Source organism: Agelaius phoeniceus (genome assembly GCF_051311805.1).
Source record: "Agelaius phoeniceus isolate bAgePho1 chromosome W unlocalized genomic scaffold, bAgePho1.hap1 SUPER_W_unloc_2, whole genome shotgun sequence".
In the NCBI taxonomy this organism is placed as follows: domain Eukaryota; kingdom Metazoa; phylum Chordata; class Aves; order Passeriformes; family Icteridae; genus Agelaius; species Agelaius phoeniceus.
This window is the reverse complement of record NW_027509867.1, coordinates 3,461,496-3,486,125: the sequence shown is the minus strand read 5'-3', so window position 1 is coordinate 3,486,125 and position 24,630 is coordinate 3,461,496. Positions and strand designations below refer to the sequence as shown.

At 52.8% G+C, this 24,630-nt stretch overlaps 1 pseudogene; it reads right to left on the bottom strand.

Moving 5' to 3' along the window:
• LOC143692664 (uncharacterized) overlaps positions 1 to 19,346 on the bottom strand; it is a 37,411-nt pseudogene extending 18,065 nt beyond the window's left edge.
• Between the last annotated feature and the right edge of the window lie 5,284 nt (positions 19,347 to 24,630).

Here is a 24,630-nt window from a genome sequence, read left to right as displayed (position 1 = left end):
CAGCAAGCCAAGGGAAGGCACAGCTCCATCAAATGCCAAAGTCATTCCTCTGCTGGATATTAAATCCACTTTCCACAGCAGACAGTCTCAGAGCAATGGAAAACACCTTCTGTGCCCAGCACAGATCCCAAGGTCCCCCCAAACCCTCCCTGCCCCAATTCTGCCCAGATTTGCTCTTTGCACACACGAGTCACTGGCTGAAGTCAGGAGCTCCCTCCATGCCCAGAGGGAGGAAAAGAGAGAAAGGGAATGAAGAGCTCTCCTGTGCAGAGCCAAGGTCCAAGTGCAGCCCCTGCAGTGGGAACCACAACTCATCAGTTTTGTGTCCTTTGGACTCAGAGATTGGTGAAACTCAGAGGCACAGAAAGGTTTCTTGCCGACAAACACAAGTTGAACATTTGAACAGTTTAATAACCATCACAGCTCTTCCCTCAGCTCTCTGGGATGTCCCAGCAGCATCTGAATGGTCTCTCATCCTCAAGCGTTTCTGTACAGGAACAGTTTTAGATAAAGACATAAGAAAAGGTATTTCTGTGATAGATAGAAACACAATTAGGATGTTGACTAAGATGATATTTTTATGAATATCAGAAATATTAAAATATTCCCTGAAGTTTAAAGCAGGAACCCAATCAGTTGAGAGGCACTTGAATGACCAGAGAGCACCTGGAGGAAGAAATCTGGGAGCAATGGGAAGGACAAAGTTCCAGTGTGTCTAGTGAAGAGATATACACAGAGACGGCAATTTAAACAGGAGAGCTGGTAACACCTAAAGGAAAAGAGAGATGATATAATACACAGATTATTGGAGACTCAAGCAGAGGGGAAGATCAGTATTTCTTCTCCTGCCATCAGTACACTTCCAGGAAATTGCTGTTCCTGGTGAGAAAATTTTGCCATGTCTTAAGAGTACTCAAATGACCCAGATAATGAAAATGTACTTGCATATTATAAAATTTACAAGCATTAAAATCTGTGCCCCTTTCCAGGCAGACATCAGCTGTGTGCCCATGAACAGGCAGTGCCACTTGTGCCCTGAGGTGCCCAGCGGGGATTGGATCTCTCTGAGAGCACCTGAGGGAGAGCAGAGCACCTTGCAAGCTGCAGGTCCCTGACAGCCCCACCAGGCTCCTGTGCCATCAACATCTGCTCTGCTCCAGTCTGAAACAAGGCCCAGCATGGTGCCAGGACAATCAGAGAGCTGAGGTGTGTGCTGGAATTCAATGGCCTCCCCATCCTGCAGCAGCCCTGCATTTCCCTGCTGCAGCCTTGGTCTCCAGCCCAGCCATGGAGGCTCTTTGGGCTCTGGAGTGTTGCTGCAGCCCCCAAGGGCAGCTGAGCTCTGCCTTTGGCACAGTCAGGCCTGGCCAGCGCAGGCCATGCTCAGCAATTGCTTGTGTGTGCCTGGCCTTGCTGTCAGCCCCGGCAGCAGCTGCGTGGCCCCTTTGTGGCCCTGTGCTGGCCCAGCCATGGTGGCCCAGACCCTGTGCAGGCCCAGCCATGGTGGCCCAGCCCCTGTGCAGGCCCAGCCCAGGCCAGGAGCATTGCGGCTGGGAACGGCCCCTGTGCCGTGGTGCCCACAGCAGCCTTGGGGCTCTGTGCCCCATGGCCTCCCTGCTGGGCAGCCTCTGCCAGCTCCTGCAGAGCCCGTGGCACCTGTGGGGCTGCATAGACAGCCCTGCCCCGGGCTCTGCCGGCCTCTGGGCCAGCAGAGAGGCAGCCAGGGCTGGCCATGGCCGGGAACAGGCCCTGAGCCCCGCAGGAGGATGGAGCTGGGCCACAGCCAAACTCAGCCCAGGCCAAAGCTGGGCTCAGCAGCCAGGGCTGCCAACGAATGGGCACAGAGGCTGGCACTGACAAATGTCCTGGGCCCCCTCCCTGCTCTGTCCGTGCCACCAAGGGCACAGAGCAGCCTCCTCTCTGGGCCACTTGCCTGTTTGCAATGCCTTGCACAGGCGCTGGCCCTGCCCCACAAGGCCTGGCCTGAGTCCTGCCCCTGCACGCTCAGCCAGGCTGAGATGGACGCTGATGGTTTCTAGGCCAGACTCTCTGAGGCCAGCCCAGCTCCCTGCAAGCTCTGCCAGCTGCCCTGAGCTCTGGGCAGCACCAAGGGCCTCTCTGAGCCCAGCCCAGCCCAGCCGGCTCTGGCCCCACAGCTCTGCTCAGGCCAGGCTGCTCTGGGCACTGGCCCCACGGCCTCAGCCCCTGCCAAGGGCACAGCAGCAGCTGCAGCTGCCACAGGACTCAGCCCCAGCCATGGGGGAAGGTGCTTGGCCAAGGCCAAAGGAGGCTCCCTGGCTGCCCTGCTCCCCTCAGCCTGAGGTGCTGAGAGCTCTGCAGCCCCTGCTGCCATCCCATCTGCCCAGGGCAGCACAAGAGCCCTGGCCTTGGGGCCCTCAAGAGCTGCTCCTGCTCCAGGCCCAGGGCCCATGCCAAAGCTGGGGCAGCAGCCACAAAGTTGTGCCCATTTCTGTTCATTGCTGCTCTCATGGGCATGGATCCTCAGCCACTTTGAGTTGATGATGAGTTTTACTACTCCAGAGGCCTCTTCTTTCTTGTGCTCTTCACTTCAGGAATTCAGTGAGAAAAGCTCATAAATATTTGTTTGAAACACCTGAACAAGAAAAGCCCCTGGGAATAATTTTAGTTTTCAAATATTCTCTGGTAAGTTAGACAAATTTCAGAATGGAATTCTAATGTCCAATTGATATTGACCCCAAGCACCTTCTAATGCAGTCTGAACAGATATGAAAATCAAGACCCTTCATGGCTGACAATCAATCACAATAACACTTTGTCCCCACCCCCTCCCCACCATTTGCCTCATCCAACCCCTGGCACTTGTATGGATCAGGAATGGTGTGGCCAGCAGGAGCAGGGCAGGGATTCTTCCCCTGTGCTGAGCACTGTTGGGCAGCACCTGGAGTGCTGTGTCCAGTTCTGGGCCCCCCAATTTAGGAAGGACATGGAGGGGCTGGAGCGTGTCCAGAGAAGGGCAACAAGGCTGGGGAGGGGTCTGGAGCAGAAGTCCTGTGAGGAGCGGCTGAGGGTGCTGGGGTTGTTTATCCTGGAGAAGAGGAGGCTCAGGGGAGACCTCATCACTCTCTACAACTCCCTGAAAGGAGGGTGCAGCCAGGTGGGGGTCAGGCTCTTCTCCAAGGGAACACTGACAGGACAAGACAACACAACCTAAACCTGCACCAGGAGATGTTTAGGCTAGATATTAGGAAATATTCTTTACAAATCTTCACATTGGAATCACACATTGGAACCCTGGGCTTTGGAATGGGCTGCCCAGGGAGGTGGGTGAGTCACTGTCCTTGGAGGTTTTTAAGGCAAGACTGGATGTGGCAATGAGTGCCATGGCCTGGGTGACAAGGTGGTGTTGGGTCCCAGGTTGGACTTGATGCTCTCCAACATTTTTTGCAGCCTGATAGATTCTCTGATGATTGTGACACTGCAGGGCCTGGGGAAGCAAGGGGCCATTGTGACACTGCGGGGCCTGGTGTCACCAAGAGGACCATGGTGACACTGTGTACGACATGGCAGCACAGAGCCAAGGGGCCATTGTGACACTGTGGGGCTGGATGGAAGCAAGGAGTCCATGGTGACAGTCTGGGTCCTCCTGGAACCATAGAGGCCACTGTGACTTGTGGAACCAAGGAGCCATTGTGCCACTGTGGAACCAAGGAGACCCTTGGGAGAGCCTGGGGACAATGGAATCAAGGGGCCATTGCTCCATTGCAAGGACTCTGGGAACTGAGGGAACAATTGTGACCCTGTGGTGCCCCATGGAACCCAGGGTCCCTGATGACACTGCAGGATCTTGTGTCACCAGGGCTCCATTGTGACACTGCAGCACCAAGAAATTCATTGTGGCACTCTGAGGCCTCCTGGAACCAAGAGGCCACTGTGACCCTGCAGGGCCTTGTGGAACCATGCAGAGCATTGTGACAGAGCAGGACCTGGTGTCACGATGGGGCCATTGTGACACTGCAGGGCCCCATGGAACCAAGGGGCCAGGGCTGATCCTCAGGGACTCCTGGAATGAAGGAAACATGTTTGACACCGTGGTGGCCCTTAAGACCAAGAGGCCATTGTGACACAGTGGAACAAAGGAGAGCATTGCTGCACTGCCAGACCTCATGGAACCAAGGATCCATTGTGACACTGCAGGGCCCAAGGATCCAAGAGACTTTGTGACACCAAAGGGTCCCATTGAACCAAAGGGACATTGTGACACTGGGAGGCCTCAGGGAATCATGGAGACAACTGGGACACTCTGGGGCCTCATGGAACCATGGTGATATCAAGTCGGCTGGGAGTATTGATCTGCTGGAGGGTAGGAGGGCTCTGCACAGGGCCCTGGACAGGCTGGATCCAGGGCCCAAATCCAACAAGGTGAGGTTTAACAAGTCCAAGTGCTGGGTCCTGCACTTTGGCCACAAGAACCCCTGCAGCACTACAGGCTGGGGACAGAGTGGCTGGAGAGCAGCCAGGCAGAAAGGGATCTGCAGGGACTGATGGACAGCAGGCTGGACATGAGGCAGCAGTGTGCCCAGGTGGGCAAGAAGGCCAATGGCTCCTGGCCTGGAAGGAATGGTGTGGCCAGGAGGAGCAGGGCAGGGATTCTTCCCCTGTGCTCAGCACTGGTTGGGCAGCACCGCAAGTGCTGTATCCAGTTCTGGGCGCCCTGGCGGGGGGGGGGGCATTAGGGAGAAATTTGTACCAGGGAAGAGTAAAGTAAGCGAAGGTGCAGCCAAGGAAATGCTCAGGGCAGTTTGGGGGTGGCTGCCAGGCAGCCCTGTCTCTGAGCAGCAGCGTCTGCAGTGGCACAGGAAAGTCCCAGCTGATGGGAACAAACTTTCTGGCTGAGTGCAGAGGCCAGGACAAAGCTGAGTGGTTTCCCTGGTGTCCCGCAGGCCTTGCTGGCCCCAGGGGCTGATGGCATTTGTGCTCCCTCAGGTTCATGTCCCCACAGCAACAGCATGGGGGTGCTGGCCCTGCTGTGTGCAATGCAAACAGGGGCTGCTGAGGCAGTGCTGCCGTGTCTGTGCCTGCAAGGATGGGGCACCTGTGTGAGCTGGGGGAGAGGCCAGGGCTGCAGAGGGGGGATGTTGTTGGCAGCTGCATGAGGACGCTCTGGGATGCTGCCCCGGGCTGTGCAGCGCACTGGGCATGGATCAGCCCCTGCTCTGCTGCTCCTTCCCGTCTGCCCCAGGGCCCTTGCAGAGCCCCAGCCATGCTGTTTGCCCCCAGCCTGCCCACGGCCAGCCTGGGGCTGCTGACGGGGGTTTCTGTGCTGAGCATTGGCCTGGCCGTGTTCTTGAGAGAGCCTGGGCAAGGAGCCTGGAGCCCCCAGGGCCTGGCCTGAGGCGTCAGCGCTGCCCCAGCAGTGCCCATGGCCTGTCCCTGCTGCAGCCCCGGCACTGCCACCCCCAGGGCTGTGCCCGGCCCCGAGAGCACTCAGGCCCTGCAGCAACACCAGGGCCACCAGGGCAGCGGGGCAGGGCCACGCCAGCAGCACTGGCAACACCAAGTGCTGCTGCTGCTGCTGCTGGGCACAGCTGCTGGGCCAGCACTGATCTGCCCCAGCTCTGCACACAGACATTGCTGCTGCAGCTCCAGAGAAGGCAACACAAGGGCATCTCTGCAGAAAACTCTGCTGGGAGACCCTTTAGTTCATTTAAAGACACCAACAGCATAGACCCTCATTGACACAGTGTGCGGCCACAGGGAAAGTGGAGAGAAACAAAATGAGAAATGAAACAATGACCTTCATTTGTGGACAAGATTAAAAGACTAAAATACAAAGTACTTTCCAAATGAAACAAACAAGAAGTATCAAAGATAACTTTTATTACAAGTGATATGCAGTATTTTTCCAGCAGTTTAATGTTTCCAAAACCATCCAGTCATCAATCTCCACACTGCAGCCCTGAGCTCCTGGTTCCTCAGGCTGTAGATGAGGGGGTTCAGGGCTGGAGGGACCACCGAGTACAGAACTGACAGGGCCAGATCCAGCGATGGGGAGGACATGGAGGGGGGTTTTATGTGGGCAAATATGGCAGTGCTGACTAACAGAGAGAGCACAACCAGGTGAGGGAGGCAGGTGGAAAAGGCTTTGTGCCGTCCCTGCTCAGAGGGGATCCTCAGCACAGCCCTGAAGATCTGCACATAGGAGAAAACAATGAACACAAAACAACACAATGCTAAACACACACTAACAGCAAGAAGCCCAAGTTCCCTGAGGTTTGAGTGTGAGCAGGAGAGCTTGAGGATCTGAGGGATTTCACAGAAGAACTGGCCCAGGGCATTGCCATGGCACAGGGGCAGGGAAAATGTATTGGCCGTGTGCATGAGAGCATTGAGAAAGGCACTGGCCCAGGCAGCTGCTGCCATGTGGGCACAAGCTCTGCTGCCCAGGAGGGTCCCGTAGTGCAGGGGTTTGCAGATGGACACGTAGCGGTCATAGCACATCACGGTCAGGAGGCAAAAGGCTACTGAAAAAAAAAAGACAAAACAAAAGAGCTGAGCAGCACATGCAGTGTAGGAGATGTTGCTGGTGTCCCAGAGGGAATTGTGCATGGCTTTGGGGACAGTGGTGCAGATGGAGCCCAGGTCAGCAAGGGCCAGGTTGAGCAGGAAGAAGAACATGGGCGTGTGCAGGTGGTGGCCGCAGGCTACGGCGCTGATGATGAGGCCGTTGCCCAGGAGGGCAGCCAGGGAGATGCCCAGCAAGAGGCAGAAGTGCAGGAGCTGCAGCTGCCGCGTGTCTGCCAATGCCAGCAGCAGGAAGTGCCTGATGGAGCTGCTGTTGGACATTTGTGCTATCTTGGCATGGGGATCTGAAAAAAAAGTAATCATAAAATAGTGTGGCTTGGAAAAGAATTTAAATATCCCAGCACAGCCTGGGGGCACTTTCCCCCCACTGCCTGCCCAGGGCTCTGCTGCCTGGAGCTGTCCCTGCCAGCAGCTGCTTCCCTGTGCCCAGGAGTGGGCCCTGCCAGTGCTGCCAGAGCCCAGCCCAGCCCTGGGGGCTCAGCTCTGCCCTGCAGAGCCCTCCCAGCTCAGGCACTGCCCAGGGGCAGCTCTGGCTCTGCAGGCTCTGATGGCAACGTCAGGGCAACCCTGAGGAGGCTGGAAAAGCAAAACAGATGCTGCCTTAAAGGGACCCTGTGCTCATCTCAGTAACTGCCCAGTTTATTCAGATATAAGAGAAATAGTTTTTATTTTTTACTGCCTGAAATCAGAGATGAATATCTATGTGCTATTTCACATCCAGGCAACCCAGAGCAGTAGATTAAAAAAGTAGGATTTTCCCTTTTACGCAGTCCCTGCCTTGCTGTGCTCCCTGTATAATCTACTTGGAAATGTTCTGCAGGTAAATGCCATGCTGGGAGCAGTCCTGAACAATGCAGCATCCTCCCCACACAAGGAGAACACTTCCAAGCCTCACCAGCTGTCTCCTGCCACCCAGATCTTGTCCCCCAGTGCTGGCAGCAGCTGCCAGGGCTGGCTGAGAGCTGTCCCTGGCAGGCAGCAGAGTCCCTGCCCCAGCACAGAGCCCTGGGCTGCAGGACCCTGCTCTGCAGGACAGCCCTGGGCACCCCTGGCTGCTCTGCACAAGAGACAAGCAGACAATGTACTCACAGGCTCTGCAGGCATTGGCATGTTCCGGCTTGAGGAGATGGTTCCAGGAGCTGCAGCTGCACTGTCCTGCAGCCAGAGGTTCCTGTGCCAGGGGCTGGCAGTGATTGTGCCCCAGGCACTTCTCAGCCCCTTCCCAGCCCTGACTGATTGAAGCTCTCTGTGCCTCTGTGCTGTGCCCGGGCTGGCTGCAGGCAGTGCCCCAGCCCTGCTGGGCTGGCACAAGAGCTGCTCATCCAGAGAAATGTGCTTTTGAAGCTCTTCTTGGTGAGCAGGAGTTGCCTCTGGGCCAGGAGCCCAGCCCAGCTCAGCAGCACAGACACAGCACAAGGACTTTAATCAGCCTCTGGGGCTTTGTGCTCAGGCCCTGAACATCAGTCCCTGAGAGGGAGCTGAAGAAACCTCTCCAGAACTCCAAGGCAGAATCCAACTCCAAACTTTCTTGGACTTTTAATGGGTCCCAGACAGGGACACGACTGAGCAAGTGTCCCCAGGCCCCAGGCAGAGCAGAGAACTGCAGGCAGTGATGACAGGTGGGGACAAAGAGAAGCCAAGTCTTGGTGCCCTGGGCCACAGCAGGGTCTGTGCCAGCAAGGGCTGGGAGGAGACACCTTGTGCTGAGGCCCTGGGGCCTCCTGGCACAGCCCCAGCCAGGCTGGGCACTGTCAGCCCCTTGTGCTGCCCTCAGCATCCCCCCCTAGCCCACATCCCAGTGGCCTCAAGGATCTGCTGCAAGGAGTCCCTGGGGAGCCTTGCTCAGCAATGGCCCTGGGGGCTCCTTCATGCTCCCTGCAGGGACTGCAGCTTTTTCAAAGGGCTTTGGGTTTGGCTTTTGCCTTGCAGTCTCTGAGAGGTTTTGGCAATCATGGCCTCCAATTATCTGCTGCAATTAGTCCCTGGAGAGGCTTTGTCAGTAACAACACTCAGTGGGGCTCATAAATACTTCAGGGTACTTCAGATATTTGAAGGTACTTGGTGTTTCCCTTTTGATACAGACTCTGTGGGAGGTTTGTGCAATCATGGCCCCAATTATCTGCTTTAATGAGTCCCTGGAGAGCTTTGTACTGACATTCAGTGGGGCTCATTAATGCCTTGAGATACTAATGGTTTTTAAGGTACTTTATGGATTTAAGAATACTTTTAGGTACTTTTAAGGATTTTCCTTCCCACACTGAGTCTCTGAGAGGTTTTTGTGCCATCCTGGCCTCCAATTCTCTCCTCCAAGGAGTCCATGAGGCGCCTCTATTGGGTATCTTCTCCCTTTCTGTTTTACAACAAAGATGGAACTGAAAGAATTTTTAAGACTTTCTAAAAGCATCCAAACAAACATGGGACAATTATCAATACAACAACAATAACCACTAAGATAATTAATAGTCCTGTTTTAGCTAGACCTCATCCAACCCTTTTGTGCTCAGGACTGGAAGAGTTTATTAACCAGTCTTTGTTTCCCACTTGAAGCTTCTTGAACCCTGCCTTCAGTACCTGAATGCTCTTGTGGATTGACTCGCTGTGGCTGGAGAGGTTCATGCAGCACATGCCCTCAGAGTCTACACAGCCATGCCCATGTGCCAGAGTAAAAACTCTATCGCTGTTCTGCAAGGTGGCGTGTCTGATGGTCTCTGTGTCTGAGAGCAGCCACTCAATGTGAGGGAGGCAGCATTGGTTTGCTTACTTAACAGGCACCCAGGATGGTCTGATTGCCCTAAAGCTTTAGCTGCAGCCACCCAAGGTAGTAACATGGAGGCTGCCATTCTTTTGTTTTGACTCCAATAGATGACATTATTTTTGCAATCAGATTCAAAATAGTGTGTAGATCTTTTTGCTCTGTTTCTCTGGCCAGTAATCATTTTTGTTTTGGGTGCCAGAAAGGTAAGCGTCCCCAAGCTTCAAGGTCTGCCTTTGATGTGTGAAGGGACAGCAGGCCATGCTCTATCCTTGCAAATAAGAAACACACCCTGCAGCAAGTTGAGTGGGTAGCTACTGGACCAAGAAATCATGGAAGAGGTGTAATTACACCATCAGGTCTGGTTTTTGTAAGTGGGATGGTATGGGGAGATGTCTCTCCTGATAGTTTCTTTTTTTCTTGTAATTTTGTGTCTTTCACCCTCTTCCCATCTCAGACAGTAATAAAACCTTACACAAAAGTCCATTTTTACAGAGCTGAGAATTTCTACCCCCTGAGTTCGAGTGGTGCATGCAGGAGCTTCTGGGTCCAGTAGTCCCAAGCACCAACAGAGTTGCACTTTTATTTGCTGTCAGGATTGTCACCTGGCATACTGCAGATGGCACCCTCAGTTATTGGCCAGACATCTGTAGGCAACCCCAGTAGGCAGGTAGAGAAGGGGTCGTCAGGGCTAGCGACAGACAGGCACGGGGTGTCTTGTTTCATGGCTTTGCTAGAGTTATCCATACACTGTGCTTTGTGTTTTTGAGGGCTACCCATCCACTCGTGAGGAGCATGGTTGCAAACAGGCCGAGGAATGTGAGTAGAAGCTTCCTATGTGTCATCTTCAAGAGAATTGTCTAGTCCAGGTGCTAGAGTCACTGTCTGGTGGGTTTGTCTTGGGGTGAACTTGGGGGTTCCTTTGCAGAATCCACACTCAGTGGCTACAGGTAGGGCTTGATGTTCTTATCTGGGATACACCAAGGTCCTTTATCACAAATGGTCTCATTGTGGCAATTCGGTCTTCAGGTCCTTTGATGTTATGAAGTTCTGCACTTTGGAGAATGTCACTGTCACCTCCAATCTCGGACAATATTCCTGCAGTAGATGTGAACACCCAGTTAGGAGCCCACTTGGAACGTGAGATACCTGTCACGTCTGCTCCCATGTCCACAAGCCCTGTCAAAACACTCTTTTCACTGTTCCAGAGCGCAGGTGATTTTTGGTTGATCGTGATTTATCACCTGGGTCCACATCCCTAGTGAAGTGTCATTGGCATCCTGTTTGGGGTGTATTATGGCTTTGGCAATTGTTAGTTCTTAGGGTATAAAACAAGGTGGGTTGGGAGACAGGGCCAGCACTGTAATTTCTTCTTGTGAGGCCACTGATAGTACGGATGGCAATACAAAAAGTCCTTCAGTCCTCGATTGGCAGTTTCCTAAGGTTAATAGTTCACAGGGCCAATCTTCAGGCCCCAGCTGTCCTGTCAATATTGCATGGGCAAAATAGTCAGTTAAAACAACAGACTTCACACTCACCAAGACCTGAGACAAATTTTGCCCCTGGTGGTGTTTGGCAACTGGGAGATGAGGTGCTGGAGTTCAGTGCTCCATGGTCTGTAATGGGTGTTTGTGCTACTTGACCTTCGTCAGTTGTAGGCATCGTTGGTTTGAACATTTGTGTCAGAGTGTGAGGCTGCCTTGCACTCCAGTGGTAGTTTCTTTAATGGCTACTTGATGTAGTTACCTTTTGAGAAATTCCACTTAATTTGATGCTGATTTCTGTTAGGGACTGGATAGTCCCTTCCCCTCTGGAGAAAATCTTTTCTAAAATGTCCTTGTTGACAACACTGGAAACATATTTTTGGGCCCTGTAGATGTTACTGGGGCCCCCTAAAGGGGAATTGCATGGCCCCTAGGGCTTCTGCAACTCCTTGCCCAAAGGCCTGGGCTTGTACAGCTGCTCTGTGTTCTGTTGTTCTGAGGCGATTACAGGCCTCAGTCATCTGCAGGAGTGTGGGTTCCAGCTCTAGTGGAAGGGCACACAGCACTTTCTTACATTCTAGGTTGGCATTGGCTACCCCCAACGATTTTAGTAATTAATTTTGAGTCTTTTCATTCCGGACTTGTTTCTCTAGTGCCTGTTTAAGGTGATCAATAAATTTCATGTAGGGCTCTCCAGGTTCTTGTCTTCTGTTTACATAGTCCAAACTGGGGGTGGTGCTATCTGGTACCTGGATTCAAGCTTTCAAAACCATTTTTTTTTATATCATCCAGTGCTTTTCTGGGGATACCTGCTGCTTGATCATCTGGCAGGCTGTGTTGTCCTTCTCCAGCTAGACGGTTGATTGTCATTTCAGCCCTTGCCTCATTATTAGCACAGTCTTCTATTAATTCATTTAGCAAACGTTTCCATCCCTCTTCCCACAGGGTGTATTCTGTAGGTGACAACAACATGGTCATAATATATTTTAAATCATAGGGGGTTAAGATGTGCTGTAAACATGGCCCTCATTAGGCCATAAAAACAAGGTAAGTCCTTCCTATGGTCTTTAGCTGCCCTACACAGATCCTTGATTTCCCCATAAACCAATGGCTGATACCTGGGGTTCTGCCCCCTTCTTTCATAAGATATGGGGGCAACGAGGAGTTTTGAGACTATTCGCCAGTCTCCTTCCTTAACTGCTTCTTTCCAGATCCTTTCCTAGGGATCTTCTGGGGTTGAGGGGCGAGGTGGCTCTGGGGAATCCAAACTGTCTTCTGGGGAGGAAGAATAACTTGGACCAGAAACATTTGGATTAGAAATAGTGTGACAGTTGGGCTTAGTATCTTTGACCATGGGGTTATATAGTTGCTGGAGGGTGAGGCAGAGGGCGCTGCCATTTTGTCAGGTGTTGGGGAGGAAGGGCCTTGATTTAGGATGGCGGACTTCCAGGGTGGAGCTCTGGAGGCATGGCCCAGGGTGGAGGTGGAATGATTGACAGTGGGGGCGTGACCCACAGTTGTGGGGGTGGAGTCTAAAGGTTCATTCAGGGCGGAAGAGAAGGCTGTGGTAGCAGGAAGTGGAGGAGCCAAGATGGAGGGAGGATGGTCAGGCTCAGGGGCATCTGGAAAATTTTTAATGATCCACTTCACGATTGATTTTAATTTGTACTTTGAAGATATTTGGTCATGATCAGTGAGAATTAATTTAAAGCATCCATATATGCTCCTTTCTACTTTGGGCATCTGGCTGCCCATTTTTCTCTTTCTCCACTTTAGGTGGAGCAGCCACTGGAACACCCCAAATCAGTTATGAGATGTGGATGCATATTGTAAAAATACAGCAGCAAAATGGGCAATAATTGTCCTGCATTTCCCCAAACCCACCTGCAAGCCTACGCAGGTGAAACTGTTGCTGTCCCTGTGGATCCTGGTCCAGGCCCCTTGAAGCAATGATGAATCTGCCGGCCCGGCACAATCCACAATCCCCGGGAGCACTGGCCTATCCATCAGCTAACCCCAGCTGACATGACTGAATGTCAGGGCCCCTGTTCGGGCACCAAAGGTCGCAATGAGGGTGGCTGTGACAAACCTTTCTGGTTCCCCAACTTCAGGGCAAGGGTGGTAAAAATGAAAAGGAGCAGATGCTGGGGAAGATGACACAGGAAAGCCTTATAAATATGATTGCCTGGCAAAAGATGTTGAGAATATGGACACTATAAGTGAGATTGAAATGAAAGCAAGCTTTGAGATACCAAGCCTTAGTTACTGAACAACTGGAAAACAATGATATGGCCGGCTGAAGGTAATCTTCTTTTGATGAAACAATACTCTCTGCTTGCAGACAGGTCCAAGGGTCAGAGCAGACCCTACTAGCTTGGCAGAAGGGGTGCAAAGAGTCGTTTTTAGGGTTTAAAATGTAACACAGTATGGTAATGTAATGATTCTTCTAGGCTGTATGTAAATGCTATAGGATTTGTATCATGTACTAGATTGGTTAGTGAAAATTAGAATATGCAGCACAGAAGAAGATTTATTGTATTGTAACGGGAACTCCCCTCCTCTTTCGGGCATCCATTTTGGGCGCCTCTTTCGAGCTCCTCCTTCGGGCCTGCTCCGAGCTGTGGCTGGCAGCTCCAAACAAGGCCCCTGCACCCACACCCTTTGCAATAAACCACAAGTTCCAAGACCTGGCTTCAGAGATCTCTTGTCTCCGTCTGTCCCAACTGTCCTACCCCCCAACACTCCTACAAGCAGGATCAATGGAGTTGCCCAAAAAAAACTTTAGTAACAGGGTGGAAAACAATAAATATGGAGAAGTCGAGCACAGTATGAGGGGTGGGATTCAAAGACCTGAGATAAAGGCAAAGCAACAAAATATACACTTGAGGGTAGAACACTCTGGAACAATAACCCGATAGGGGAAACAAGTAACCAATAGGGGAGGAGAACTTGGACAACTTAGCATAACAACACTAAAGGCTTATGGGGGAACTCTCAAGCTCACCCTGAGTTAAACAAATGATTCCCAGGGCTTGAAACTCACACCCAGTTCTTCCAGGGTAAAATCTGGCTGACACTGAGTTGCAGCCAGGCTAACTCCCACATTGCTGATTTGCACCGGCCCCTTGGGACCATGTGGCCCAACAGAGCCACAATGATGTCCTTGGTTCCACAAGGTTCCACAGTGTCACAATGGTCCCTTGGATCCATGGTGCTCTGCAGCGTCACAGTGGCCCCTTCATTGCACAAGGCTCCCAAGTGTCACATTGGTCTCCATAGGAAGGAAACCACGGAGCCCCCATGTTTCAGGAGCTGATGAACAGCAACCACCTGAGGCCAAGGCAAGCCTGACCTGTCTGTCCTGGCAGGCTTGCCTGGAGCAACCCTTGGATATTTGAAATTATGAATGTGGAATCCTAATTTCAGACATTTCGCCTGGAGAAGAGGGATGGGGTTATTTTTTCATAAAAGGAAAAGCACAGAGCCCTTTCCAGTGTTTGGGAAATAGCTGAGTGCAGCCCCTCAGGAATCAAAGACCAGCCAGACTTGTCCATCCTGGCAACTTTTGTCTGGGAGCAATCCTTTAGCACACAAAAATTTGGAGGTGTAATCCTAATTTGGGCCATGGATGCCTGGAAAAAATGGACAGTTCTTTTCGATAAAAAGAAGAGCCCAGAGCCCCAGTGTTTCAGGGGCAGATGGGAGTGGCCTTCCACATTCCAAGGTCAGCCAGACCTGTCAGGTGACCCCTGGGAGGCCAAGGCAGCCACACCTGTTTCATGTTCCCTTGGTTCCACAGGGCCCTGCAGTGCCACAATGGTTCTCTGGCTTCCATGAGGCCCTCAGGTGTCATAATGGCCCCTTGATTACACAGGTCCTTAAGGATCCTAATGGTCTCCATGGTTCCACAAGGACCCACAGTGTCATAATGGCCTTTGGGTTCCATGAAGCCTGGCTGTGTCCAATGGCCCCTTGGTTCCATTGGGGCCCAGCAGTGCAACAATGATTCCCTTGGTTCCACTTGTTCCCACAGTGTCACAATGGCCCCTTCCTTCCATGAGGCCCTGCAGGGTCACAATGGTCTCCATGATTCCATGGGGCCTTGCAATGCCCCAATGCTCTCCATGGATCCACGGTGCCCTGCAGGATCACACGGGCCCTTTGGCTCCACGAGGCCCTGAAATGCAGCAATGGCCTCTTGGTTCCACAAAGCCCTGCTGCTTCACACTGGCCCCTTGGGACCATGCGGCCCAACAGAGCCACAGTGATGTCCTTGGTTCCACGAGGCCCCACAGTGTCACAGTGGCCCCTTGGATCCGCAAGTTCCTGCAGTGTCACAATGTTCCCCTTGGTTCCACAAGTTCCTACAGTGTCACAGGTTCCACAAGGGCCTGCAGTGTCACCATGGCCCATTGGTTCCACAATGCTCCGCAGTGCCACAATGGTCTCCATCGGAAGGAAACAAGTGAGCCCCAGTGGTGCAGGGGCAGATGAGAGGCAGCCACCAGAGGCCAAGGCTGGCCAGAATTGACTGTATTGGCAGATTCTTTCTGGGAATAACCCTTGGATATAGGGAATTTTAGACACAGAATCCCAATTTTGGCCATGGGTGCCTAGACAAGAAAGACAGTTCTTTCCCATAGGAATAAAAGCACAGAGCCCCAGTGCTTCATGGTCAGATGGGAAGTGGCCCTTGGCATGCCAAATTCAGTGGGACCTGTCAGACAGCCCCCAGGAGGCCAAACCAGGCAGACCTGTTCCATGTTCCATTGACTTCATGGGTGCCCACACTGTCACAATGGTCTCCTTGATTCCATGAGGTCTGGCAATGTCACAATGGCTTCTTGGTTTCATGAGCCCCAACAGAGTCACAAGGGTCCATTGGCCCCACGCAGCCCCGCTGTGAAACAATGGCTCCTTGTTTCTATTTTAAATCAATCACAGTCAAACCACAGTTTGATCATTGATCCTTGCTTCCATAGGGCCCATGATTTGCACAATGGTCTCCTTGATTCCCTGATTCCTGGATTCCACAGTATCACCATCGTTTCCTTGGATCTCCATTGTCACAACTGACCCATGGTTCCATGAGGTTCCGTAGTGTCACCGTGGTCGCTGTCAGAGGCTGGATGAGATCCATGTCCCGAGACACCTTGGGATGCTCGGAATGCCCGTGTGGGGCCAGGGCCGGGTCAGGCCTTGGCTTGTGGTGGGACAGAGCCCTGCCCCCAGCCCTGGCCTGGCAGAGCTGTCAATCACACAGCAGGGGGTGATGTTAACCCAGCTCTGATTGGCCCAGCTGTCAATCAATCAATCACACAGCAGCAGCTGGGGCTACCCTGGCTCTGATTGGACAAGCAACTGGCAGTCCCACCCCAGGGGCGGGGCCATGAAGGCCCAGGGGGTGAAAAGCCGGAGCACGAGGCCAGCCCAGGGTGTGGATCCTGCCTTCTGCTGGGGTTCCTCTGTTGGTGATGCTGGAACCTGAGCAGTTGGTACCCATGTGTGTGTCTTTCTCTGGATCTTCTGTCTTTCTGTTGTTTTCTATTTCTTCTCCTTCTAATCATACTTGCCTGGATCATTTTTGGATAACTTAAAATCTTTAAAGTATTTTACGTTAAAAGTGTGGGAATCCAGGGTACAGGGAATATTTCTCTATCTGCTCTGAGGAATCCTGACCCCCAGAGAAACACTGCCTTTAACCTTCGCCAATGGAGAGGACTTCCAGGACTTTGAGATAGATTGGAATTTACCAAAGTTTAAAATAGATTAGAGGCTAGTTTAGCATGTCACTTGGGTGAGAAATTTAGGTTTTGGGATTTTTATTATGGTGTAGATAGGAAGCAAGATGGAGGAATTTGGGTGCAGTCCCTGTCTTCTTCTTCATCTACTCCATTTTCTGCAGTGTTGGTGGCACAGGGTGATTGGTCAAGGAAAGCACAGTGCAGAGGTTATGTGGACAGTCAAGGGATGAGTTATTGGCAGATAAATAGAAATAATGTACATTTTAAGAGTTAATTGGATGAGAAAACTTTAAAAGACCTTGAAACTCTACATTTTGGGGCCATTTTGTGGTGCTTTTCCAGCGCGCTGAACCTGGTGTGGACAGCAATGCAAACTTTAGATAAGAAACAACAAGGAGCTGAAGACTGAAAAAGTCCCATGCATCTCCTTTTACCTGGCACAGAACTTCTACTGGAGGGTTTCCCCCATCCAGAGAGCCCCCAGAAAGGCCCAACATGAAACAAACATCAATAACTGGTGCTCTCACAATGTTTGTAATAAGTTGTTTTTTCCATAAAGTTGTTTAGTGAAGGGTGTTTTCTTAATTAGCCAATCATGGGAAATGTGTTGACTAAATGGCCAATGAGGTCCACCTGTAGAAAACCAAGGTCAAAATGAAGAGGATGGAATAAATGGGTGGCTTTTAGCCCTTAGCCTTCTGATCTGAGTCTGTGTCATCTCTGACGCAATGGTGACATTTGGGGATCTGTGGGGGCTATTGGGGATCCTTTCTGCACCTCGAGACCCAACAGGAGCTTCTCTAATCAACTTTGCCTGAAGCTCCCACTGTGCCCATGACAGGAACCCCTGTGAGTGTCTGGGACATCCCGGCTCTTTGGCAGCCTGGGCACTCCTGGGATGTCACCGTGGAGCCCCCGTGAGTGCCTGGGACAGATGGGTGCCTTTGCAGCCCCAGGTGCCCTGGGATGTCACCATGGAATGGCTGTGACTGCCTCTGACCACAGGGCTCTTTACCATCCCCAGAAACCCCTGGGAGGTCTCCATGGAGCCCCTGTCTCTGTGTGTGACATTCCAGCTCTGGAACAGCCTGGAGACTCTTGGAAAGTCCCCATGGAGCCCCTCTGGGGACCTGTGACAAATCTGATCCTCAGCAGGCAACCATCACCAGCCCCCTGCTACTATGGTCAGTTTCCATGGCAACCATCCCCAGCCCCCTGTTGCTATGCTCAGTCCCTTGGCAGCTCCATGGAGACCCCATGCCAGGGGTGGTTGCCATGGACACCAGCTCAGGCCTGCAGCCAGAGCCCGTTGCCATGGCAACCATTGGCAGCCCCCCATCCCCAGGCTGATGGGATCCCAGAAGCACAGAATGGGCTGAGCTGGGAGGGACCCATCAGGATCCTCCAGTCCAACTGCTGGCCCTGCACAGGACACCCCAACAATGCCAGCCTGGGCCTGGCAGCGCTGGCCAAACGCTGCTGCAGCTCAGAGAGCCCTGGAGCTGGGAACCTTCCCTGGGGAGCCTGGCCAGGGCCCCAGCAGCCTCTGGCCAAAAACCTTTTCCTGACATCCAACCTGAGTCTGCTCCAACTCAGCTGCAGCCGCTCCCTCCACTCCTGTCCCTGGGCACCAGAGGGAAGAGGTTCCCACAGCCCCAGCCAGGGACCCACTCCCAAGGCTGCTGCCATGGCCACCAGGGCTGGCACCAGCTGGGATGCTCGCTTTCCACGGGCCGGGCTTCAGGAATGGGATCCCCCAATTTCCTGCTCCCGCTAAAATCGCGCTGCCCTTGCTGCCCTCCCGCCTCCCATGGAAAGCACAAAAGGCAAAGATCCTGGACTGGGGTAAGAACAATTTAATGGGAACAGCAACGAGATAAAGACCAAACAGAAACAGAAACAATATTGATAACAGAAGGGATAAATAAAACTGTTTACAGGAAAAACTACAACACAACTCACAGGGTCTGCCTGGCTACAATATTTCTTGCCTGGAAAGGACACCCTTCTCCTCAGGGAGAGAGAGAGAGTCCCTTTCCTGTCCCTGGCAATGATCTGACGTGGGACTGAATGTAATGACAGGGCCATGGCCAGACCCTCATGTTTTTCAATGACACATCAGGTCATTGGCAAGGGCAGGAAAAGGTACAGGTGTCTTCCCAGCATGGATCACAGGGAACATGGATCACAAGGTTTCTTTCCAATGTGGGTTCTCCCATGGGGGTTGAAATTGGAGTGGTGCATGAAGCTGTTCCTGCAATCAGGGCATTGGCAAGCCTTTCCTTACCGGTGACTCCGTTGGTGTCTGGTCAAGCTAGAGCTCTGGGTGAAGCTCTTCCCACACTGGGGACACTCGTAGGGTCTCTCCCCAGTGTGGATGCGCTGGTGCCTGATGAGGGTGGAGTTGTGCTTGAAGCTCTTCCCGCAGTCAGGGCAGTAGAAGGGCCTCTCATCGGCGTGAATCCGCTCATGCAGGAGGAGATTTAAACTGGTCCGAAACCTCTTCCCACACGTGCGGCACTCGTAGGGTCTCTCCCCAGTGTGGATGCGCTGGTGCCTGATGAGGTGGGACTTGCGCTTGAAGCCCTTCTCGCAGTCAGGGCAGTGGAAGGGCCTCTCTTCTGTGTGAATCTGCTGGTGCCTGGTGAGATCAGAGCTGGTGTGAAACCTCTTCTGGCACTCAGGACACTCGTAGGGCCTCTCCCCAGTGTGGATGCGTTGGTGGATGATGAGGGCAGAGCTGCAGCTGAAGCCCTTCCCACACTCCCCACACTCATAGGGCCATTCCCCGGTGTGGATCATCTGGTGGCTGATCAGGGTGCTGCTCTTCCTGAAGCTCTTCCCACACTCCAAGCACTTGTGGGACTTCTCCCCATCATGAAGCTGCTCATGGACCACCAGCTCTGAGCTCTGGCTGAAGCTCTGTCCACCTTCCTGGCTCAGGGTGGGTCTTTCCTCCTCAGAGCTCCCTGGGCTGGGTTTGGAGCCCCTCCTCCTGTGGGATCTCCAGGAATTTTCCTCCCTGTTGGATTCCTGTGCCCAGGAGTAACTCAAAATGGCCTCTTGCATGACGTTCTGCCATGGAGATTTGTCCTCCCCGGTCCCCATCCTCAGCTTCTTCCCTGGGGGTGGAAGGACAAGGAGAGGATGGGATTTGCCTCCGTGCCACAGGGAAGGGGAAGGAGATCCCCCCAGTGCATCACCAGCAGGACGGGGTTGGCAGCAGGGTTGTCCTGCAGCCGGGGGCTGTGCTGGGCTGGGAGATGGAGCAGGAGAGAGGGGGAAAGGGGCACTGACTTCCTCCTCACCTCCCTGGGTTTCCTGGGGCATCTTCCTCTTCCTCGCAGACTCTTCCTCCATCTGGCAAAGGTTTGGGAATGGGAAATCCTCTTTTGGGAGGAAAGCAAGGGATGAGCGCATTGAATTTTGTACTTGTTTGAAGGCAAACCTGGGGAGGGTCTAAACCAGGATTACAATTTAATAAGAAAATGAAGATCAAGGCAATGATTCAGAAACACTGCCTTAAACTGACAGAGTCAGGATATATATAACCTGACACCCTGTTGCTCGGGGTGGTGGCAGCAGTCCCATTAAATGGTGGCTGCAGTCCTGTGTGAGTGATGAACGTGATTCCGTCCAAGCAGTGATCCTGTAGAAGGGTCTGGTCTTCCTCTGGAGGTACAGTGGTGGTTCTGGAGCTCTTGTCCTCTGGGAATCCAGTAGGCAAGCTGCTCCTGGTGTTGCAATGCTCAGCTTATATGCAGGTAGGAATGCTTGGATCCTCCCCCTGGGCGGAGCATCCCACACTGGGATGATGGAATTTTATCAGTCCTGCAGTGACACTCAATGGCCCATTCCCAGAAGATATCTCCCCTGGAGGGCGTTATCAGGGCTGAGTCATGGAAGAGATCAAGAACACTGCCCCACCTGTTTATAGCAGTTGATGAAGATGGGCATTGAAAACATGCATTTGGTTCCATCTTACACTGCAGCCTGAAACAGTGGGGGAATCCCTGCTCAGGGGGTGAACACCACCCCCCTTACCCAAACTGCCTCAGGTGTAAAACCCCCACCCCGGGAAGGCCACACACACAGGGGACAATGTCACACTTGCCCTGCCCCAGGGGAGATCTCTGTCCCTCTCTGTGGCCGTCCCCCCTTTTCTTTTTCACAGCTCGGGGGCTTTTCCAAATCTAAGAATAATTTTTTTCTTTGTCCCTGTCACCTTTGTGACATCTACACAGAGCTTTCCCTTCCTTTTAATAATCTTTTCATAAAAGAGGTATCGCAATGTATTGGGCTGAATTTCCACTTTTCTTATATTGGAACCTGCCAGCAGCTGAGCTGGAGCTGGGCAGGACCAATGGCTGTTGGAATTGCCACAAAATCACTTCTATTGTCAGTTTATTAAATTTTGGGATTTGTTTGCGTGTTCACCACAAGTGACTTTTGGGAAGAGCAAATTCAAGGCATTTTCTGTAGGGTTAAATTTGATTTTTGTCAAGAAACAACTTTACTTTGTCCAGTGGCCAGGGGATTCTCCAGGGGTCACTGACCCTCTTACACTGGGGGATGCTTGGGAGGGGCTTGGGGGGGTTTTCCCTGTCCCTGTCACCCCAGGCCATTCCCCAGGGGTGTCCCTGTCACCCCAGGCCATTCCCCAGGGGTGTCCCTGTCCCTGTCACCCCAGGCCATTCCCCAGGGGTGTCCCTGTCCCTGTCACCCCAGGCCATTCCCCAGGGGTCTCCATCATTCTCACCCAGGGAATGCCTGGGGGGTCTCCCTCCCTCTCTCCCCTGTGCCAGGGGGTGCTCGGGGCAGTCTCTGTCCCTCTCAGCCCAGGGCATGCTCGGGGCTCTCTGTCCCCTGGCCCTGGGGGATGCTCGGGGGGTCTCCATCCCTCTGGCCTCAGGCAATGCCTGTGCAGGGCTGGGCACCAGGGGCTCTGTGTCCCTCTCACCGCTGAGGCTGCTCGGGGCTGGGGGGGCTCTGCCACCTTCTCACCCCTGGGGAGCCTGGGGGGGTCTCTGTCCCTCTCAGCCCTGCTGGGACCCCACCCAAACATCATCGGGGTCACAGGGACAGAGACACCCCCAAAGCCCCAGAAGGGCTGAGCCTGGGCTTTGGTTTGGGGCCGAGGATTTAGGAAGGGGCTGGAATTGGGCCTGGGCTTGGAGTTGGGGCTGAGATTTGGATTAGAGCTGGGATTGGGGTTAAGGCTAGACATGGGATTGACTTTAGGGCTGGGGTTGGGATTGGGTCTGGGGCTAGATGAGTTTGGGGCTGGGATGGGATTAAATACAGAACTGTGAGTGTGTCTGAACATGGAGTGAGATTGAGACCAGGATCAGGGTCAGGTTTGGGACTGAGCTCACCCAGAGCAGGAGAGGAGGGGATGTCAGTGTGGGAAGGTTTGGGGAAAATACTGATTTGGGGAGAAACAAGGTATGAATGCCTTGGGTTGGGGATTCCTCCCCCACAAGTCCATCTCTAGAAGTCACATGATGTCCATAAAAACCTCCAAAAATCAAGAGTGAATAAAAAAAGCGCCACCAGGAGTGTCCCATTTCCAGTCTCATCCCTCTGGGGTTCTGGTGGTCCCCTGTCTCTGGGCTGTTGGGGATCCCATGGGTCCTGGGGATCCCCCCTCTCCAGGGTCCTGCTAAGGGATGCAGGTGGATTTTGGGGTCCCAAGGTCCCTCTCTCCAGCCTCCCCTCAATCCAGCCTCTTGGGCTTCCCCCCTCTTCCAACCACCCTGTCCTGCTTTAGGGCAAATTTGGGAGAAAACCTCCAAAAGGAGTTTCCTCTGGAATGCAGATTCAGCAGCCCCACCCTCAGCCAGTTCGGGAAAATATTTCCTTGGATAAAAGTGGAAAAAAACACTTTATTTAACAGGCAAAGCATTCACCAGCACAAAAATTGAACAATATTAAGCAATAAAACCTCCTGCTGCTGGAAAATAGGTGACAAACTCCGAAAGTCCCTCCTTGGGCTGGGGCTTGGCTCACTTAGTGTCTTATCAGTCTCTTATCACTCTCTTATCAGTCTCTTATCAGTCTCTTATCAGTCCCTCCTGTATTGGAAATGCCGCGACCCAGGCTCAGCCCAGTGGGCCATAGGTGGGAGATGCCAGTGGTGTTCTAGGTGTTCAGTCCAGAGCAGGTTTAAACAGCTCCAAAGAAAAAGAAAAACAATAGTCCAGGGAACTTCTCTGCCTCAGAGAGCTAAATACTAACTAAAAGCAAAGGAGAGCTCTGTCCCGCCTTCTGTCCATTCAGGAGCTGGAATGTGGAGGAGTGAGTGCAGTGTCTGAAAACAAACTTCAGCTTCTTCCTCCTCCCCTTGGCTCTCAGAACCAGCCTTAAAGGTGCAGAACTCATTTCTGGGCTAAACGGACCGATGGGGCACGAGCATCATGAAGTCACCCCAGGACGCGCCCCTGTCAGGGTCAGGGGGTCCCGTCCCCGCCTCATCTCCGGGCTGCCGGGGGTGCCCCAGCTCCGGTATCGCCCCTTCCCCTCTCCCCGCCCCGGGGGTCCCCCGTTCCACAGCCCCGGCTCTCACGGGGATCCCCAAAACCAATGTCCCGCCCCGTCGGTACCGGGCCATCCCCACGTGGACCCCCCCGGGACCCTCCTGAAAAAGCTCCTCTTAGGGAGCCCGGAGATACCCGGGGCTCGAGTCCAGGATCTGCCGGCTCCGAACACTCTCCAAAAAAATCCTCCTGGAGACCCCTGGCTGGAGTTATTTGGGAATTGAGCTACTAGAGCTGGGCTTCTTGTGGGACTTTCAGCAGCCTTGTGTTTCTCACCCTGGAGTAAATGAACTCTATCAGTCACTCTGATATCATTTGCTCCCTTTCCTCCAGTGTTTTTAACAAACTTTTCAAAGAAGGACAACAAAATATTTTCTTTTTCACTGGCCACCCACGACAGCCATTTTCCTCATCAATCCTCCTGTAAGTTCCCCAGGAGGAAGGAGGGACTGTGTCCAAGTTTCCAAGAATTCTTCCAGGAAGAACCACAACCTCCTCAGTGGAGGGTACCATGCTGTTGTCAAAGGCACCTGGGGTCAGACAACAGTGCCTAAACTCACAGTGCCAGAATAATGTCACATTCTGGTTAAGAAAATTGTTAGAGAGATGCCTCTGCCCCAATTAAGGTGCTAACAAGACCAAATCCTACGTGCATTTTATTGAACAGTAAATGTGAGGTAGAGAGAGATGGAAAGAAAGAGAAAAGGGAGGGACAGCAAGGGAGTGAGAGGGACAGAGACCTCCCCTGGGGCAGGGCAAGTGTGACATTGTCCCCTGTGTGTGTGGCCTTCCCGGGGTGGGGGTTTTACACCTGAGCCAGTTTGGGTAAGGGGGGTGGTGCTCACCCCCTGAGCAGGGATTCCCCCACTGTTTCAGGCTGCAGTGTAAGATGGAACCAAATGCATGTTTTCAATGCCCATCTTCATCAACTGCTAGAAACAGGTGGGGCAGTGTTCTTGATCTCTTCCATGACTCAGCCCTGATAACGCCCTCCAGGGGAGATATCTTCTGGGAATGGGCCATTGAGTGTCACTGCAGGACTGATAAAATTCCATCATCCCAGTGTGGGATGCTCCGCCCAGGGGGAGGATCCAAGCATTCCTACCTGCATATAAGCTGAGCATTGCAACACCAGGAGCAGCTTGCCTACTGGATTCCCAGAGGACAAGAGCTCCAGAACCACCACTGTACCTCCAGAGGAAGACCAGACCCTTCTACAGGATCACTGCTTGGACAGAATCACGTTCATCACTCCCACAGGACTGCAGCCACCATTTAATGGGACTGCAGCCACCACCCTGACCAGCAACAGGGTGTCAGGTTATATCCTGACTCTGTCAGTTTAAGGCAGTGTTTCTGTATCATTGCCTTGATCTTCATTTTCTTATTAAATTGTAATCCTGGTTTAGACCCTCCCCAGGTTTGCCTTCAAACAAGTACAAAATTCAATGCGCTCATCCCTTGCTTTTCTCCCAAAACAGGATTTCACATCCCCAAACTTTTGCCAGATGGAGGAGGAGTCTGCAAGGAAGAGGAAGGAGCCCCGGGAC